This window comes from Chionomys nivalis, chromosome 14 (assembly GCF_950005125.1).
Source record: "Chionomys nivalis chromosome 14, mChiNiv1.1, whole genome shotgun sequence".
In the NCBI taxonomy this organism is placed as follows: Eukaryota; Metazoa; Chordata; class Mammalia; order Rodentia; family Cricetidae; genus Chionomys; species Chionomys nivalis.
In genome coordinates this window covers 68,129,949-68,144,262 of record NC_080099.1, presented here as the reverse complement: position 1 = coordinate 68,144,262, position 14,314 = coordinate 68,129,949, and positions in this window count along the sequence as shown.

The following is a 14,314-nucleotide window of genomic DNA, read 5'->3' as shown; positions in this document are numbered from 1 at the left end:
TTTAGATAGCAAGCAGTTTTCTAATTCCAGCGATTTCTGCTCCTGCCAGTAGTACATAAATTTTAGTTACCTCACATCTTTGTGTGGTATAACTTCATTTTTATTGCATGGTGTGATGACACCACTTTCTGGTTTTAGTTTGTATTTCCATGCTGACAAAGTTGAACACCTTTGTGACCACATTTTGTAACTGAAGAGACTGAGTCATCTTGAAATGATTTAATTAGGAGCAGATGATGAGGATTTGTTTCCAAGGTTGAATCAGATATGGAGAAAAAAGGTTACAGTTTTGCATCTCCAGGGAGGTAATCTATAAATCTCCATGGCATAGTGTAATAAATCTGAGTTATCTAAGTACTATTTTATAATTTATAAAAATATGGGATATAGTTCTTTGTCTAAATTATTATGAAAGTTAAATAAGCTGTGTTTAGTGATGCTTAGAATATGAAAAAAATCCACTAAATCTGATCTTGTATTTGATGTAGGCTGTTTCTGAGGATTCCAAGAGTACCTAGAATCCTAATTAGACATTAGGTTTCGATGATCTTCTGTTTTCTGGGAAGGCATTCTAGCGCAATGAACACAAAGTAGACCCTGCCATCTATTTTTTTTTTAATTTTATTTGTCTGCATGCTAACCACAGTTTCCCCTTCCTGCTTTCCTCCAATTTTCCCTCCTCCCCTCTGCTCCCCCTATCCATCGTTGTTGGTGTAGGCTGCTCGTTCATTCCTGGCTGCCCAGAACCAAAATAACCACACAGAAACTATATTATTACAACACTTCTTGGCCTCATGTTTCTTATTAGTTAGCTCTTATATCTTAAATTAACGCATTCCTGTTATTTTATAGTTTACCCCGAGGCTCGTGATTTACCAGCAAGGTTCCAGAGCATTTGTCTTCTTCGGTGGCTACATGGTATCTTACTGACTCCTTCTTCCTTCTCTCAGCATTCAGTTTAGTTTTCCCTCCTAGTTAGGAATCTTAGGTAGGGTCACCCTCATAGAGTCTTGAGAATTTCCATTGTACTAGGTTTCTAGCTTGCTCCAGGAATGCCTCCCACCCCACACCCAGATTCCGTTTTTCTCTTTCAGTACTCTCTCCCTCCATCCCCCCGCACCTGATCCCTCCTGTTCCCATCCCCACCCTCCATCTAGGTTTCTTTTCCCATCCACCCTCTATATCTATTCTCTTTCCCCTTTACAGTGAGATTCGTGAGTCTCCCCTTGAGCCCTCCTTGTTCCTTATCTTTATTTATCCTTTACAGCTAATATCCACTTATGAGTGAGTACATGCCATGTTTGTCTTTCTGGATCTGGGTTACCTCACTCAGGATGATCTTTCTAGTTCTATCCATTCGCCTACAAATTTCATAATGTCATTATTTCTAACAGTTGAGTAATACTTCATTATGTAAATGTACCACATTTTCTTTATCCATTCTTTGTATGATGGGCATCTAGGTTGTTTCCAGGTTCTGGCTATTACAAAATAAAGCTGTTATGAACATAGTTGAGGTAATATCCTTGTGGTAGGATGGAGTGTCCATTAAATACATGCCCAGTAATAGTATAGCTGGATCTTGAGGTACATTAGTTCCCAATTTTTCGAGAAACCACCACACTGACTTCCAAAGTGGTTCTATAAGTCTGCACTTCCACCAACAATGAAGGAGTGTTCCCCTTGCTCAACATCCTCTCCAGCATGAGTTGTCACGTGTGTTTCTGATATTAGCTGTTCTGACATGTAAGATGGAGTCTCAGAGTCATTTTGGTTCATATTTCCTTGATGGCTAAGGAGGTTAAACATTCTTTTAAGCATTCCCTGGCCATTTGAGAATCCTCTGTTGAGAATTTTGTTTAGATCTATACCCCATTTTTAATTGGATAATTTGTTGTATGTCTAGTTTCTTAAATTCTTTGTCTATTGTGGATAACAGTCCTCTGTGAAATGTAGGGTTGATGAAGATTTATTTCCCCAAGACAGTGTCCTTTGACTTACAGAAGCTTTTTAGTTTCACGAGGTCCCATTTATTGATTGTTGTTATTAGTGCCTGCATTATTGGTGTTTTGTTCAGGAAGTTGTCTCCTGTTCCAGTGTGTTCCAGGCTATTCCCCACTTTCCCTTCTATCAGGTCCAGTGTATCAGATTTTATGTTGAGGTCTTTGATCTACTTGGACTTGAGTTTTGTGCAGATAGATACTAATCTGACTCTTACGTTTGAAACCTGTGACTGCTTTCTACGAGTCTTAGATGCTTAAGGAAGTTATCTCAGATCTCCAGTGAGCTTTGAAAACATAAAGGAACTGAGTGGCTGGTATTAATCAAGCTTGTGCTGCCATCTTGGCATTGTCGGGTCCCATAGAAACCTGGGATCCTCCCAGGACCTCACCGCACCCCCTACCCAAGTTCAGGGAATGGGTTTCATTTCCATTCCCCCAGCTTTGCATTCCTATAATTTAAAAAACGTAGAGGGGACCCCACATCTTTTGAGGAGTACAGGTAAACTTTTTTTCTGTAAATCTTAAATATTTATGGCTTTGTGAGCCACATAGTCTGTCATAAGGATTCTGTTTTTGTTATGATGTGAAGTTAGCCATACTAATAAGAAGAAATGGAATCTGGAATTTTGGTAAGACTGCTTGGAAATTGAAACTTGCATTTCATATGTCATAAAATTGTTCCCCGGAATTCTCTTTTAAACATAGAAATGTGGAAAATTCTTAGTCCAAGCTATGGTCTGTGGGGTGCAGTTTGTCAACCCCTGGTGTAGACCACAAGGAGAGAGAGAGAGGCCAGGAAACACAGTGTGGATAGAAGACTTTAGGGTGTGAGTCTAGGGAAGAGGATTATTTTCCTTGTAGCCCAGATTTTGAGCTGTATTTGTGTAGAGGCATGAGATGAATGGCAAAGATGGTCATCAAGAGGTGGATTTTGAAATGAGAATTGGATTTAAACCTAGCTTCCGTGCCTTGAACAAGCTATTAAACTCCTGTCAGCCTAGTTTTCCTTACCTGTAAAATGGAGGGAATTATCTCTTCTCCTGGATTTGTAGAAGACTGAAATGATGTGATGCACGAGGCTGGAAGCTTTGTGTGCAATAGTCAGCAATAGATGATGTTTTCTATGTTGGCCATTGGCTATGAAGTGAGTTTTGGTACAAAGAGGAGAAAGAGAAAAGCCAAGTGATAGATAAACTACAATAAGCATCTCCCTGCCCCCCACCCCCCGTGTGCACTCCTGAGTATGTGTGAGGTACTAACACGCTGGGAATCAAACTTGGGGCCTTGCATAGGATGTGGCTTGTCCCTGAACTAGAGCTAGAGCTCCTGCTCTAAACTGAGTCCTGAGAGTGGAGATGGAGGGAGCGAGCATATTTAGGTGGTAAGATAGAACAGATTGGATGTAAATAAAAGAGGAGGTGCCAATGACACTTGGGAAGCCATCTCTTTCCCCACATGCATCCCTGAACATCAGTGCTGTTGCGCAGCCTCATTTTCCTGGTGATAGCTTTTACTCTGCTGCCTGCTGAGTGCTGTGAGCCTGAATATAATGATTCGATTCTGACAGCTTAGTTGCATTAAATTGGATAAAGGAAAAACCAGACACCAGGGCAAGAATCTCCAGAGAATAGAGCCCATAGAAGCTTCCTTGAAAAGAAGAGGGGGAGGGGAAGAGATGAGGGGAAGATGAGGAGGAAGTGGAGGAAAGAACCAGAAGGGCATTACGGGGTATGGGATAACCTCAGATAAAGTTGTAAGTTCACTGGAGCCCAGATGGGAAGGTGAATCAAGAAAGCAGCAGTGGGAGGAAGGGAGAATGCACGTAGGAGGATTTATACAAAATGTAGTCTGTCCATACAGCGGAGTGCTTAACAGTGAAAGGGAGTGCGGCACCAGTGCACAGAATAGCAGAGATGAACCGAAGACATGTCAGTCAAAAAAGCCACCTGCAAAGGTCACATGTTTGAAGATTCTTTTTCTATGAAGTGTCCAGAATAGGGAGAAAGACAGAAAGTGCATGTTGTCAGGCAGGATTTGGGGTGAGGGGATGGGAATTGATTGTTAATGTTTCTTTTTGGAATCATTCAAATGTTATTAGATTTTATTGCTCAACACTGAATGTACTTTAAACTACTGGATTGTATACTTCACAGAGGAAAATTTTATGAATATATAAATTTTGAATTATCTCTCCTAAGAGTGCGAAATGAAAGGTGAGTATGATTGCCATCATTTGGATGATAAAGCATAGCTGGAAAGGCTGGAATGTTGCTCAGGTGATAGAGTGCTTGCCCAGCATATCCAGGTCCTGGGAGTCAGGCTCCAGCCCAACAACAACCAGTGGCTCACACAGGTTCCAGAACCTGAGAGGTGGAGTCAGGAGGATCAGAAGTTCTTGGATGACTACATAGCAAGTCATGTCAACCTGGACTGTTTAAGACCTCATCTAAAACAAACAAACTAAACGATGTGAATCTTCTTGTGTCATGCTTTCAAAATAATTATTTGTAGATGTCATTCTTTAAGATGTATTTCAATTAAGTTATAAATCTATCACCAAAATCAACTGGCTTGCATAGATAAATTAGACCTATCTGAAATACTAATTTTCTCAAAGTTTCTTTATAAAATATGTCATAAGCTCAGTGACTGGGGCAATACTACAGTCAGGCTAATGATGCAATGTAAGCGTGAGGACCCAGACGAGAAACCAAGCCCAGTATGAGGCATGCCTGTATCATAGTGCCAAGCCAGCCAACCTGTGAGCTCCAGGTTCAGTGAGAGACCCTGATCCCCAAAATAAATGGAGAGGGATTGAAAAAGATACTCTACATCAACCTCTGGCCTCCATATACATACATACACATGCATGCACACATACATGTACACACATACATGTATATACACTAAAATATCTATAAGTTCACTTTAAATAAATACCCAGTTCTTTGATTTCATATATACTCAAACATGATCAAATTCACATCCCAGTGACAATCTTGTTTTAAAAAAAATCATTGTAGTAGTCACTCTGGTTATTTTTGGAAACCCAAAGGCAATACGCACATATGTACAGTAAGTAGACACCAGTTTACAGAAGTGGAGTTGTTCTGGATCTAAGGTCAGGTTATAGCATTACATGCAATCCTTTTCGTTTTTACCTATGAAAGTATTAATATAACAGTTATAATCCAATCTTCAAAATTCAATGTGATAAGGTTTAGTAAGTCAACTAATATACTCAGTAGATCATAGATTTGACATTTGTGAGGAAGCTGCTAATGAATATACCTAGAAAATTTACATTTAATAATATATAATTGTGTGTGACAACAGTCTCCATTAACTTGATCTCTTTAGATTTCAACAACTTGTTTTAAAATTCTGATGGATATATAGAGGCTATAGAGCTAGCCTATAGAGCTAGTCACACATGGGTCGGGAGATAGTTGATACAGTATTGTGCTAGCTGTATAAACATGAATCTACAACCCAAATGAAAAATACTGAGCACAAATAGACTAACAAATAGAAAGCATGAGAATTCTCTCTATAGACTATTGCTGTTGCCCTTGGTTGTTTCCCAGAGGTTGAAAGTAAATTCCCTACGACTGAAGACATCATGTACTTCAGACACAAGATCTGATAGACTTGAGCTGTATCTGACTTGCACACCTCCTTCCTATACTGGGAGGTACTATGTTAACTTCAAGGGAGGGAAGCAATCTTCCTTAGCTGTGAGGTCTGTGAACCCCAATGATGAGTAGCATGGCACAATAACCCTAAGTGTGCAAGAGTAGTGCTCATATATTGGTGGTAACCATTAGATCTCTAATTGGACTTAAGACCTGATCAACAAAGGAAGATTAGGCTTGGTAATGGAAATCTCGACAACTCAGGGCTAGTGAGGTCAAGGATCTTAGAGGAGAACCTTCCAGTGTCATTTTATTAAACCCGCATGATCCCTGACTGTATATTAAATATTCTTATACACAGCTACAGGTAAGTGTAGCTCGCACAACTCATCAAAGAAACTTTTCATTGCAACAGATGGAAGTAACAGCTGGTCAAAATATAGAGAGCAAGTGATAGGAGGGGGCCTCGCTCTGACGGATACAACTACAACCCAACTCCTGCACCTAAGGCTCAGGGAACATGGCTGCAGAAAGGTAGTTGAAAGAGTATCTGAGCCAGAGGACCAGGAAATATGTGTGACTGTCTCCTAGAAATGACAGGGAAGCTTAAACCATAATGCCTCAACAATATGGCCACCTAGCCAAGACCTTTAGAAGTATAAACACCAGAAGACATGCTAACACTGAAGGGGGAATGCTGACGGCCCCACCCATAGACAGCCAAGGAATGCTGGGAGTGGGTGAAATAGTTTCCCACAGGGGAATGAACCCCCAATTGGTTATCCAGTACTAAATGATCAGCTTTGAATCATGCACACACATACAAGTAACACTAAAGGAGTGAGCAGGTTGTATTTATAATTTAGGAACATGCGCACACACAGACCATGATCTTTGAGAGCGAGAAAAGGATATGGTACATGGGAAGGATTAGAGAGCGGAAAGGGAAGGGGGAAATGAAGAAATTTTAGTATAATTTTTTTTAAAAAGTTTTAACATGTTGGGCATGGTAGTGTAAACTTGATGAATCACAAGCCAGTGAGAGTCCCTGTCTCAAAAGGATGTGAACAATGTTGTTGATAAGCCAGGCATGGTGTGGCACACGCCTTTAATCCCAGTACTTAGGAGGCAGAGGCAGGTGAATCTCTGAGTTTTATACCAACCTAGTCTATATAGTGAGTTCAGACCAGTCAGAGCTAGGTGATGAGTCCCTCTCTCTTCCAACAATAATAAATCATGTATGTGATGTGTTTGTGTGTGTGCGTGTGTAATAACCATATACATATGACTTAAAATTTGGAAATTGGACTGCTGTTAGAATTTTTCCACTTAGACCTTGCAAATTATTGCTAATGATTCCTCTGCAACTGTCCTAAGGACCAAACCCAAGCTTCATGTAAGTATAGGTAAGCATTTTCCTTCACCACTGAGCTAATGATCTGCGGTTAATGAAGTGATGTGGATGGAATCCGTGTGCTGATCTGCTCAGCCTCCTCCTTTCATCTTTCAATGTTGATTCCTAGCAGGAGGTACTAGGATGTGTTCATATTCTTCCACAGCCATGAAGCCCTTCCCAGAAACCCTCCGGTGCTCATGTACAGTCAACTCTTAATGCCTTATTAAGAGCAGCTGGTTCATATAATTTCTTAATTTCAGCCTCTAAAATAGATGTTTAGTGTGAAAGGGGAAGGAAGGGAAGACTGATAAACACTGTAACTTTGTCCTGTAAGATAAGGTTCACAAGCCTGCAGTCTCCATAGATAAGGTCTATAGGGCCACTGTGAGGTCCACCCAGGCTGTAATTAGTTCTTTGCTTTGTGGACAGTGCATGCTTATTTGCATGCTTTTAGATAACTTTTTAATAGAAGGGTATAGAATGCATGCTGCAAGTCTCGACAGCAAGCACCTCTACCACTGAACCATCTTGCATGCTCTCTTTTATTCTCTTTTTCAGTTTGAGCTTGTATCGCTTTTCCTCTGAGCTGCCTCGGATCTCCAACATAATTTCTGCTCCTGAATGAAGTTTTAGCTTTCAAGACTACAGCTACTGAGACTTCTTTGTTGTTTAACAACACTAGGGTTTTATAAAGCAAATAGTACTGGTTCTACTCCCTTTGTCTTGTAGCCCTCAACCCAGCAGAGAGTTTTCAAACCACCAGACAGGAGGGATGATGTGGGATTTCCCTCTGTATGCTATGAATACCATTGGTTAATAAAGGACTGCTTTGAACCTATAGCAGGGCAGAACTTAGCTAGGTGGGAAAAATTAAACTCAAGGCTGGAAAGGAGAAGGCAGAGTTAGGAGGAGCTGCCGGAGACAGACATGCTGAAACTTTGCTGGTAAGCCACTACCTCATAGCGATACACAGATAAATGGAGATGGGTTAAATTAATATGTAAGAGTTAGCCAATAAGAAGCTAGAGCTAATGAGCTGAGCAGTGGTTTAATGTACTAATTTAATTAAATCACTGTATTAAGTTTCTGTGTGGTTATTTTGGGGCTGAGTAGCAGGGAACTAACTAGCGGCCTCCTCCCACAGAGGGAGATTGGGAAGGAGCCACAGTCCATCATATAGCGGGGCCCAGCACACGCCAGTCTGCTCTCTAGCCAGATCTGCTCTTCTCCTGCACCTAGCTCCATACTCGTGCAGTTCCGGAGACTGGAGAAAGGCAAATAAGCAACGAATGATTACAGCAGGCCCAGGTTGCCTGAACTCTGCCTGTTTCAAAGGAAATCTTAGCCCTTGGCCTGACCTTAGGAGGTAACCTTTAAACTCTCAGAATAGTTTGCCTGGTTAAAGTTCCTTTTAATCTCTGCTGGCAATGGGATTTATAGTGGGGTCCTGGGTGCTGGTGTGGTGGCGCACGCCTTTAATCCCAGCACTCAGGAGGCAGAGGCAGGCGGATCTCTATGAGTTCCAGGTCAGCCTGCTCTACAAGAGCTAGTTCCAGGACAGGCTCCAAAGCTACAGAGAAACCCTGTCTCGAAAAACAAAACAATAACAACAACAAAGATAATTTCATCTCTGTAGAAGCTGAAGACTGAAGACTGATAAACTCAGCCAGGAGGGCACTCTAGGCTGATGCTCAGTCAGCTCCCAGGACACTGGCTTTGGAGACAGCCCAGTAAAGGCTTTTCCACATTGAGTATGAGAAACTGAGCTCCATTAACCCACTTTAAACAGACAGAACGCGGGCGGAGATAAGAAGGTCCTGGAGGTTGCTGGCCAGTTAGTCTAGTTGAATGGGTGACCTCCAGGTTCAGTGAGAGACTGTGTCTCAAAAAACAAGGCACAGAGAAACTGAGGAAGATGCCCAACATTGATCTCTGGCTTATGCCCTCCTCCACACACATGTATACATACCTGCATATATGTACACATACGAGCACATATCCTGGACATCCAGGCCTGTGTGATTGTCCCTGGTTGGGGAGAATTAAAGGCCTGTGTACATGCCCTTACCAGCATTGAACAATTGAATTCTTGTGCTAGGTCTCCGTTGAAGGTGTCTTCTGCCTTTTCTGATTTCAATCTATATTCCATTGCCACACAACACCGCTTTTGCTTCAAAGGGGTAAGAACTAGTTCATTCATGACCAAATAGCAGTGACCATCACCCCTTAAAGACTGACCATAGAATGAATGCTCTTGGTTTGACAGCAGTTGCTTGCTTACAGCCCCACATGCCCCCAGAGAAATCCATCATGCACCCAATCTAACATCTGTAGTAACTGAAACAAGTTGGTATGTATCCAATGATCCTAGCACAAAGCAGTTCTAGCTTTGTGTTCTTTTGTCTGCGCGGCTTGTAGTACCCTGTACTGTTGAGTGATTGAGCACTCATTATTTTCTGCATGAAGTCTTCTTGAAGATACTTATCTTTCCACGAGGAGATTGTGATGAAGGTGCCCTACATTACTCTAAGAATGTTTTTGACCAAACGGCTCATGACTATGGTCTGCTTTATCAGTTCCTACAGAATTATGCTCACTCCTGATTTCTGCACTACATGGGTAGTATCATGTAGTACTTTGGTGCATAAGAAATAAAAGTCAGATGTGGGGCTGAAGGGATAGCTCATGGTTAAAAGCACTGGCTACCCTTACAGAGGATTTGTGTTTGGTTCTCAGCACCCACATGGTGGATCACAATCATCTGTTACTCTAGTTCCTGGGCATCTGATATCCTTTTCTGGTATCCAGAGGCACCTGTGACACACACAGTGTATATACACACATGCAGGCAAAACACTTAAACACATAAAATTAAAAAAAAAAAACCAATGAAATTACAGTCATCCTTTTCTCCATCCAAGTAAACTCTTTTTAAAGAAGATTTTATTTATTGTTTAAAAACAATAAAAGAGTTTATATATATATGTATACATACACACTCTCTCTCTCTCACACACACACACACACACACCACACACACACACACACACACATATATATATATATATAGACATCTATATGCATATAAGCATTCGGGTGTCCAAGAGGCAGAGGTGGGCATTGGATCTCCTGGAGTTGGAATTACAGTGTTTTTGATCTACCTGATAGGTACTGTAACTGAACTCTGGACCTCTGCAAGAGCAACAAATGCTTTTAACTGTTGAGCTGACTCTCCAACCCTTATAATCTTTTTTTTCTTATGAAACTACAGGCTCCAATGTGATGATATTTTGGTTGTGCTTTAACTAATAAAGCTTTCCTGAAGATCAGAGTGAGGAGCTAGCCACACTAGTTAGCCCTGGAGGCCACACTTTTAATCCCAGCACTCAAGAGGTAGAGGCAGACAGATCTCTCTCTCTCTCTCTCTGAGTTCAAGGCCACCCTGGGGTACGTTAGATTGATCCAGTCTCAAAGAGAAACAGAGTTCATACCTTTGATCCCAGCACTTGGGATCACACGCCTTTAATCCCAACACTAGGGAGGTAGAGACAGAAGGCTGGGCAGAGAGGACATAAGGTGGGAGGAGACAGGATACTCCAGTCGGTCCGAGGATTTCATAGAGATAAGAACCAATGGTTGGCTGCTCTGTTCCCCTGATTTTCAGATCTCACCTCCAAATATCTGACTCCAGGTTTTTATTATTAAGACCAATTAGACTTCACACTACACTCCATAAGAGACAGGGCCTCATCTCTATTGTCTTAGGATTTAAAAATGTCTCTTATAATCAAATCAACAGAGAATTTGTGGAACACAGTTACTAGGGTTTTCTTATAATTAAATTAACAGAGAATCTGTGGAACACATGAGACAGGTGTCACAAAGCCCCGTTGTTTGTGTCACATTGGAAGACTTCTAGTACTGTTCAAAATGCATCCAAAGAGCTGGGGACTTGACTCAGCAGGCGAAAGCACTTGCTCTGCAAGCCTGATAACTGGGTTCCTCCCCACCATGTAAAAGCCAGAATTCATCATAGCTGTACTCCAACCATTCCAATGGAAAGATAAGAGACAGAGTCAGAACCCAGAATCTTTAAAAAAAAAAAAAAAACTTTATTAAACTTTTTTCATGGAGGTGGTGATACACGCCTTTAATCCCAGCACTCAGGAGGCAGAGGCAGATAGATCTCTGAGTTTGAGGCCAGCCTAGTCTACAGAGTGAGCTCCAGAATAGCCAGGACTACACAAAGAAATACTGTCTCAAAAAACCAAATTTTCTCCTAATTATATTTTGATTTTATTTTTTTCCTTACCATAAATCTACCAAATTATTCCAACCTCTCTCCCTACCCATTTCCCATTCTCCCATTATCTCTCTCAAAAACAATAAACAAACAAATATCTAAAAGGAAAAAACAACAAAAAGCAAAACTGAAAACCAAAGTACACAAACTAAAAAGGAAAATCAATAAGACAAAAAAAAAAAAATACCCCCCAAACAAAACAATAGGCATGCACAAAAAGCCAGGAGTCCTTTTGCATTGACCAGCTACTCCAGGGCATGGGGCCTGCCCTGGAGGGTGGTTGATACACTCCATTGTAGAAGGCTGATTTTCCCTTTTCCAGTAGGCCACTTACAAATACTGTCTTGATTAATGCTGACTGAGGTTTCTGTCCCACCCGGTCCTGCAGTTGATAAGTCCCAAAGAAATCACAGAGGTCTACATTAATTATAAACTAATTGGCCTATTAGCTCAGGCTTCTTATTAACTCTTTCTTACATCTTATATTAGCCCATTATTCTTGTCTGTGTTAACTATGTGGCTTGCTACCTTTTTCAGCAAGGCAGTCATATCTTGCTTGCTCTGTGTCTGGCTTCCTCTCTGCCTGGATGACGACTGCAGACTCAAACTTTCCTCTTCTCATAATTCTCGTTGCCATACCTCTACTTCCTGCCTGGTCACCGTCGTCCCACCTATACTTCCTGTCTGGCTACTGGCCAATCAACATTTTATTAAAAATAATACAAGTAAAAAAGATAATACAAGTGACGGTACAGACCATTGTCCCACAGCAGGTTAAGGGTGGGGCTCTGTGTGCACTTCCCCTCCTAGTGCTGGGTTTTTGTCTGGTTTGTTCTTGTGCAGGTCTTGTGCGTGTGCATGCTGTCACAGTCTCTGAGTTCACATGTACATCAGCCCTGCTGTGTCTGAGAGACACTGTTTCCTTGGAGTCTAGGTTGGATATTATTCTCCCATTATATGGTGACTCCATTGATTCCTTTAATATACATATGTATTTTAGGAAGCTTCTGCAGTAGTGGTTCTCATATGGCTTTTCGGTGTCTGCAGCCAGGGTTTTAGCTTCGCTTCATGTTGTGTCCTATAAACTGGAACTCTTTTCTAGCCCACAGTGGCTTGGGTCCCTGTTTCATCAGAGCAGTAGGAAACAAATGAGGACAGTGCTGTCTTATCTTTTCCCTTACCATCTTGTTTTCCTCCTGGAGGAAGGACATGGAGCATTTCCATTTGGACTGTAAGTCTTTAAGTTTTTTTTTCCCCTATAAATAACATTTTCCCCTTGGAAGTGAGTTCCAAGCCCAGCTCTGGATTCTCCCAAGGATATTATATCTCAGGTAGAACATTAAAGTTTGTTGGACCAACTTACTTGTTGATGTTGAGTACTAATTTCTCTTTTTATTTTGTTCTTTTATATGATGCAAAGCTTTCTTGCTCAAAGGACAGGGTTTGACAGGATGGCAGATGTACACATACGTGCCTTTTATGACATGATGCAAAATGTACAAAGTGGACTGTGAAAGGAGAAAGAGGAAACTTTACTTGTCCACAGAAGAGAAAAGGCTAGGGAAAAGAATGAGAATATGTGGAAAAATTAAAATGGAATGATCTAAAATGAGCAAATGCATCTCATAGTGTCACATGTATTGGTCACAGCCAAATGGATATTGGTTCAGGTGTGATCTGATGAGAGTGTGCCACAGTGTTTTCCACAGTCACCCACATAAGACTTCTGACTTTCCACTGTCAGGAATGTGACTCCCCAATGTATTTTGCTTTGTTCATTATCTAAATGATCCCAATCATCCCTCTATCTCGTTGTGGCTTTTTACGCACAGGAACAGAGTGAAGAGATGTTCTACCCATCAGGCTGACAGATAGAACCTGCAGAGAATGAATGTTTACCATTTTATCCCAATCTTTTTCTTGATTTTAGCCTCACAGTTCTGGCATCTAGAATTCATTCAGCTCTCTTCATCAGTATTCACAGCTCCAAGTGGATATGGGTTTCTAGGGCTTGGTTCCCAACTCAGGTCTTGAATAACAGCTTCAGGAAGTGTGACCCCAAAACAGAGCTGCAGGAGTGCTGTCCATGGAGCGTCAGCCAGAGTTGCCCTTCGCTTGTCTGTCTCGACATTATAGAGCACACTTGGCAGCATGGCTGTATTCTTGAGTTGCCCTCCGCTTGTCTGTCTCGAGGTTATAGAGCACACTTGGCAGCATGGCTGTATTCTTGAGTTGGCTGCTGGAATGTTTCCTTCACACTTCTCCAGAGGAAGAGGTTTTAGAAAATGACGTTTTGCATTCAAAAAGCACTGGGATCTAAAATGGAGAGAAAATGTCCCTCTTTTTGGTGTGGGTTCTCTTAAGGCATCCTCACCCTAGAGTCCCCCTTGGTCACAGTCATTCAGCAACTGTCCTCATCTCACTATTTCAGTTCCATGAATCCATCTCCAGTTGCCATTGCCATCCAAGCCATTCCTTCCCAAGATCCCTTTGGTTAAGTCACTGTGTGGAAGGCGAGATAGTGCAGGACTTCCTTTAGACTCATTCCCAATGGCAGGTGCCATCTTGGACAAATACAGAGAAAGGATAATGCCTTCTATGACTCAATCAAATATTTTCACGATCACGCTCTTGGCAAGGTCCATGGAACAGATGATCTAACCCATCAACTGATTTGGAGTTTTTGCAACTAAGTTGGAAATAGTACGCATTGAAAATTTTTGTCATACAATATATTAAGGTTTTATTTTTCTAAGTGTAGAATACTTGACAGTTTCTTTTCCCCTTTAGCCCTGGAAAGGTGTTGCAGCCACTCATGAATTCCTCCATATGATGCTTCCAACAAGCAACCTGCTGGCATTCACATCTTTATATTTTATCTTATATGTCCTACCACCACCTACTATTTGGATTTTCTTTTTTTTAAACCACCGTTTCTGTTTTGTTTTGAGACAACATCTCATGTAACCCTGGCTGA